Source organism: Arachis duranensis, chromosome 3 (genome assembly GCF_000817695.3).
Source record: "Arachis duranensis cultivar V14167 chromosome 3, aradu.V14167.gnm2.J7QH, whole genome shotgun sequence".
Classification (NCBI taxonomy): Eukaryota; Viridiplantae; Streptophyta; class Magnoliopsida; order Fabales; family Fabaceae; genus Arachis; species Arachis duranensis.
The window spans coordinates 18,696,198-18,701,919 of NC_029774.3; the positions used below are offsets into that span (position 1 = coordinate 18,696,198).

At 37.2% G+C, this 5,722-nt stretch overlaps 1 non-coding gene across 1 annotated transcript; it reads left to right on the top strand.

The window, feature by feature from the left end:
* Nucleotides 1-5,452: 5,452 nt before the first annotated feature.
* LOC127746343 (small nucleolar RNA R71) lies at nt 5,453-5,560 on the top strand. Its single transcript, XR_008007962.1, has one exon. It is a non-coding gene; the product is annotated as a small nucleolar RNA R71 (small nucleolar RNA).
* Nucleotides 5,561-5,722: the final 162 nt, after the last annotated feature.

The following is a 5,722-nucleotide window of genomic DNA, read 5'->3' on the forward strand; positions in this document are numbered from 1 at the left end:
TGCACATTAATCTTTTCCCCTTTCCTCCATTCCTCCGTCTCCTATGAATTGCACAGACAGACAAGCAAAGCAAGGCAAACACAAGTAGTTCACAAATAATACAGATAGCAATTATAACAAATAACAGAATATAATCACGTAGGCAATCCCAAATAATTCACGAGCAAGCAATTTAAATAATATGCACATGATGCATGCCTGTCCTATGGCTATTGATATCAATTGTCGGTTACGTAGCCATCCCGACATATCCTCAAGCTCAAAAATACACCATGGGGAGAATCCCTAACCTGACATGGGGAAGAAAACACCTCAAGCTCAATAACATCTATGGGAAGAGTCCCAAGCTGACATGGGGAGAAGAGACAACACCCCAAGTTGACATGAGAAAAATAATACCCCAAGCTCAATAATTTCTCAATTCTTAGCTCACATATGCATCTCTGGCATACTCGCAACATTATCGCATTTCCTCAATAAATCATAATCACTTAATTATGGTTCACATATATTTTATTATTCTTAAATAATTAATATCATCAATTCTCTCATACACCATTCTCAATTTTCCATTACTCACTTAACTGCCTCATATACCACTTTTGTCATCTTATCATTTCAAGTACCATCTCCTCCGATCATTAATAATCTCCCTTCAATTCTAAGTTACCTCTCCTTCCTAACTTCATCTCTAAGTTACCCCAATTTCCTAATTCTAACTTCTTACTAGGCTAATAATTATAATCTATAGCTAAAAGAGTGAAAACAAAGGTTTGAAGGTTCAAAATTAAGTTTTAAAACACAAAACTTCTTTGCTGAAAATAGTGGTCACGCGTACGCGTGGAAATGCACTACCGAAATATCATGCGTACGCATGCAAACCAGGCAGTAGCATTTGTCCATGAAGGGGGTATATGCATACGCAAAATATTCCATGTCACGCGTACGTGTGGAAATGCATTTTCCCAAAAATTTCACTAAGTTACAAAAGCTGCAGAATTTTAGTTTTTAACCTTAAACTTCTGACATGCATAACTTTTTCGTTTTAAATCATTTTTCATTCATTCTTTGAACGGTGTAAGCTTCACGGACTCAATTTTCACATAAAATAAGATTAAAACCATTTGAGGGTCCGGAAGCCAAGTTATGGCTCGCCAAAGTTCGGCCAAAAACTAATTTTTCCCAAAAAGTTTCCAACCTCAATTTTCACTAAACCAAACACAAATTATACTTTCATCACATACATCCAACATAGCCACACACTATTTATTCTACCAAAGTCATCCATAACCTGCTTCAATCAATTATACATCCATATATACATAATCGTATACCAAAATTTCATAATTTTAATTACAACAATCACAATACACCACCACAATTCATAATCATTTCTTCTCCCAAATCACAAGCATCATTAGTTCATCACTTAGTAGTCCAACTTCAATATCAACCATTAAACCAAAACTCAACATTTACCATAAAGCACTAATCAATTTACATGCTCATACATTCATTCCTATCTTATAGTCAACTAGCCTAAGTCTTCACAGAATATTATATATTATATACATGAAATCTAAACCATATTCACATATTTCCTGAGACAACTCACCAATGCCCTTTGCCCCAAACATAGCCCAAGGTTCAAGAACTCACCAAAGCACAAGTACTCGACCTCCACCAAGATTCTAATGTCCACAATTTCAATCTCCAATTACATATACACAATCTAATACATATATACAACATATATACACCTAAATTCAATACCCAATACATAAATTCAAGAAATTAACTAGGGTTGAAGATCCTTACTATACCCACAGACCAAACGGACCAAACCTAACAAGTTCTGCAAGCTAGATTGAATCTAAAGTACCAAAACCAACAAAATCTCAACACTACTTACATAAATCTCGAAAATCATAGGGATTGAGAGGCTGCGATAAAAAGTGAGACTTACCTATAAAATTGTTCCGGTAGAATTGTAGAGCTCGACGCAGTGGTCACGTCGCCACAAATGGTGCGGCGATCGGAGCTCAGAGTGGAGAGATATGAAGGGTTGAAGTGGAGGTTAGGGTTTGAAAGCTCTCTTTTCCCCCTTCCCTAATGTTTGCTGCATGGATGATGAGAAGGGAGGAAGGGGAAGCTGAGTTCACTTAGAGACATTGGGCTGAATTGGGCCTTGGGCCCATTTTGGGTTCGGTTCAATAGGTTCGGCCTGTTTGGCCCAATCTTAGACCGAATTCTTTAAAATTAGTATAAAAAATCTCATTTTAATTAGCTCTATCCTATTTTACTATTAAATTTGCATTTCTAATTTTCTTTATTAAAATTTAATTTATTGACTAATTATGTGCTAATTTAGCGGAGCTTACAGTTCTTATTTTTGAAAAAATATAAATGTTTCTTCTTTTGATTTAAATATTTAGATTTCAATCTCTTTAATTAATATATTACTTCTAAAAACAACTTATTATTTGATTTGACAATATATGTATATATTGTTGATCCACTACAAGAGAAATGGGATTTAGCAGCAGAAAATTAAAAGTGTTTTTTCAAAACGCTGCAAATCAACTGAGTTATTGGGTTCTTGTTACGTAATCAGGCTCTATTCCAATTGATCCGATTTGGTGGCTGTTTTGGGCCCCAACCACAGCAAATAACCTTCGGGGGGGAGGGGGCAATCGAGGTTTATTTCATTAAAATACCCTAACCAAAATATTTCGGCTTCATTAACCTTCACCCTTTTCACGCGAATCCTAGCAAAGCAAAGGCGCCAATCATTGGTCTCCTTTATTTTCTTTCTTCCTAATGATTCAGCCATTCAATCATTGGATCAAGATTGTTAGAATGAGTAGTTTGTTCAAGCTGAAATTGATATTGGGCCATATTTCTTTTCTTATCTTCTTTGTTCAGATTACTTGCTTTCATAGCCATTCATCATATGATATGAGTGCTTTGTTTGAATCATATTGGACCAGATGTAATATGGGCTTGTTTTTCATGTTTCTTGGGTCAATGTGAATTAATTAATTTCATGTATACTAAACAAAACACATCACACAAACAATTGGATAATAGCCGAATAATGTTTAGTCATCATCTTAATCATAGTTTAGTTCTCTAAACTCAACAACTACTATAGATGTAACTACTACCACCAACATTTTTGTTACTACTTCTACTGCAAGAACAACCATGACATCTGCCTCTATCTCTACTGCCAGAGCTACTACTGTTGCTCCAGGTGAAACCTTTGCTACTCCCGCTTCTTCGTCCTAGGAGGGTGATGACGACGTTCACGTCGTAGGTCCTTGGTGCACGAAATTGTGATCATCAATGGCGCCATCAACATGGTACGCTCAATTGCAATCTCAACTCTTTATCACAACTTCGCACAACTAACCAGCAAGTGCACTGGGTCGTCCAAGTAATAAACCTTACGCGAGTAAGGGTCGATCCCACGGAGATTGTTGGTATGAAGCAAGCTATGGTCATCTTGTAAATCTTAGTCAGGCAGATTCAAATGGTTATGAATGATTTATGAATAAAGCATAAAACAAGGATAGAGATACTTATGTAATTCAATGGTGAGAACTTCAGATAAGCGTATGGAGATGCTTTGTCCCTTCCGTCTCTCTGCTTTCCTACTGTCTTCATCCAATCCTTCTTACTCCTTTCCATGGCAAGCTGTATGTTGGGCATCACCGTTGTCAGTGGCTACAATCCCGTCCTCTCAGTGAAAATGTTCAACGAGGAATCCAAGAGATAAACATTCAAGCCTTGTTTGCTTGTAGAACGGGAGTGGTTGTCAGGCACGCATTCATAAGTGAGAATGATGATGAGCGTCACATAATCATCACATTCATCATGTTCTTGGGTATGAATGAATACCTTAGAATAAGAACAAGCTGAATTGAATAGAAGAACAATAGTAATTGCATTAATACTCGAGGTACAGCAGAGCTCCACACCTTAATCTATGGTGTATAGAAACTCTACCGTTGAAAATACATAAGAACAAGGTCTAGGCATGGCCGTGAGGCCAGCCCCACGATCTAAGATAGCATAAAACTACTCAAAGATAGCTACCAAGATGATCTAAGAACTAGACGTCCAAAGATGATCCTAAGATCGAAAATGATCAAAAGATGTCAAAATACAATAGCAAAAGGTCCTATATGTAGATAACTAGTAGCCTAGGGTTTACAGAAATGAGTAAATGACATAAAAATCCACTTCCGGACCCACTTGGTGTGTGCTTGGGCTGAGCATTGAAGCTTTCATGTGTAGAGAGTTTTCTTGGAGTTAAATGCCAGCTTTTGTGCCATTTTGGGTGTTTAACTCCCATTCTTGTGCCAGTTCCGGCGTTTAACGCCGGGCAGTTTTGAGCTGATTTGGAACGCCAGTTTGGGCCATCAAATCTTGGGCAAAGTATGGACTATTATACATTGCTGGAAAGCCCAGGAAATCCACTTCGAGTGCAGGGAGGTCAGAATCCAACAGCATCTGCAGCCCTTTTTAGTCTCTGAATCAGATTTTTGCTCAGGTCCCTCAATTTCAGCCAGAAAATACCTGAAATCACAGAAAAACACACAAACTCATAGTAAAGTCCAGAGAAGTGAATTTTAACTAAAAACTAATAAAAATATAATAAAAACTAACTAAAACATACTAAAAACATACTAAAAACAATGCCAAAAAGCGTATAAATTATCCGCTCATCAATTACCCACACCTCTTTTCAGGTAATCGACTATGAATTTTGAGGAAAAAATTCTTTATTAGGTTGGTAGGATGTAAACCCAAAAAATTAGCAAATAATTAACTAAAAAATTAAATTTTAAGAGAAGAGAATATGCAATGAATTCTAAAAATATCTATGAATATCAGTATTAATTAGATGAGCGGGGCTTTTAGCTTTTTGCCTCTGAATAGTTTTGGCATCTCCACCATTATTGTTGTTGAAACCTTGTTGAGGTCTCTGTTGATCCTTCCATGAGAGATTTGGATGATTTCTCCATGAAGAATTATAGGTGTTTCCATAGGGTTCTCCCATGTAGTTCACCTCTTCCATTGAAGGGTTCTCAGGATCATAAGCTTCTTCTTCAGATGAAGCTTCCTTAGCACTGCCTGGTGTAGCTTGCATTCTAGACAGACTTTGAGAGATCATATTGACTTGTTGGGTCAATATTTTGTTCTGAGCCAATATGGCATTCAGAGTATCAATCTCAAGAATTCCTTTCTTCTGACTTGTCCCATTGTTCACAGGATTCCTTTCAAAAGTGTACATGAATTGGTTATTTGCAACCATTTCAATTAGTTCTTGAGCTTCTGCAGGCGTCTTCTTCAGATGAAGAGATCCTCCAGCAGAGCTATCCAATAACATCTTGGACAGTTCAGACAGACCATCATAGAAAATACCTATGATGCTCCATTCAGAAAGCATGTCAGAAGGACACTTTCTGATCAATTGTTTGTATCTTTCCCAAGCTTCATAGAAGGATTCTCCTTCCTTCTGTCTGAAGGTTTGGACTTCCACTCTAAGCTTACTCAATTTTGGAGGTGGAAAGAACTTTGCCAAGAAGGCATTGACTAGCTTTTCCCAAGAGTTCAGGTTTCTTTAGGTTGTGAATCCAACCATATTCTAGCTCTGTCTCTTACAGCAAAAGGGAATAGCATAAGTCTGTAGACTTCAGGGTCAACCCCATTA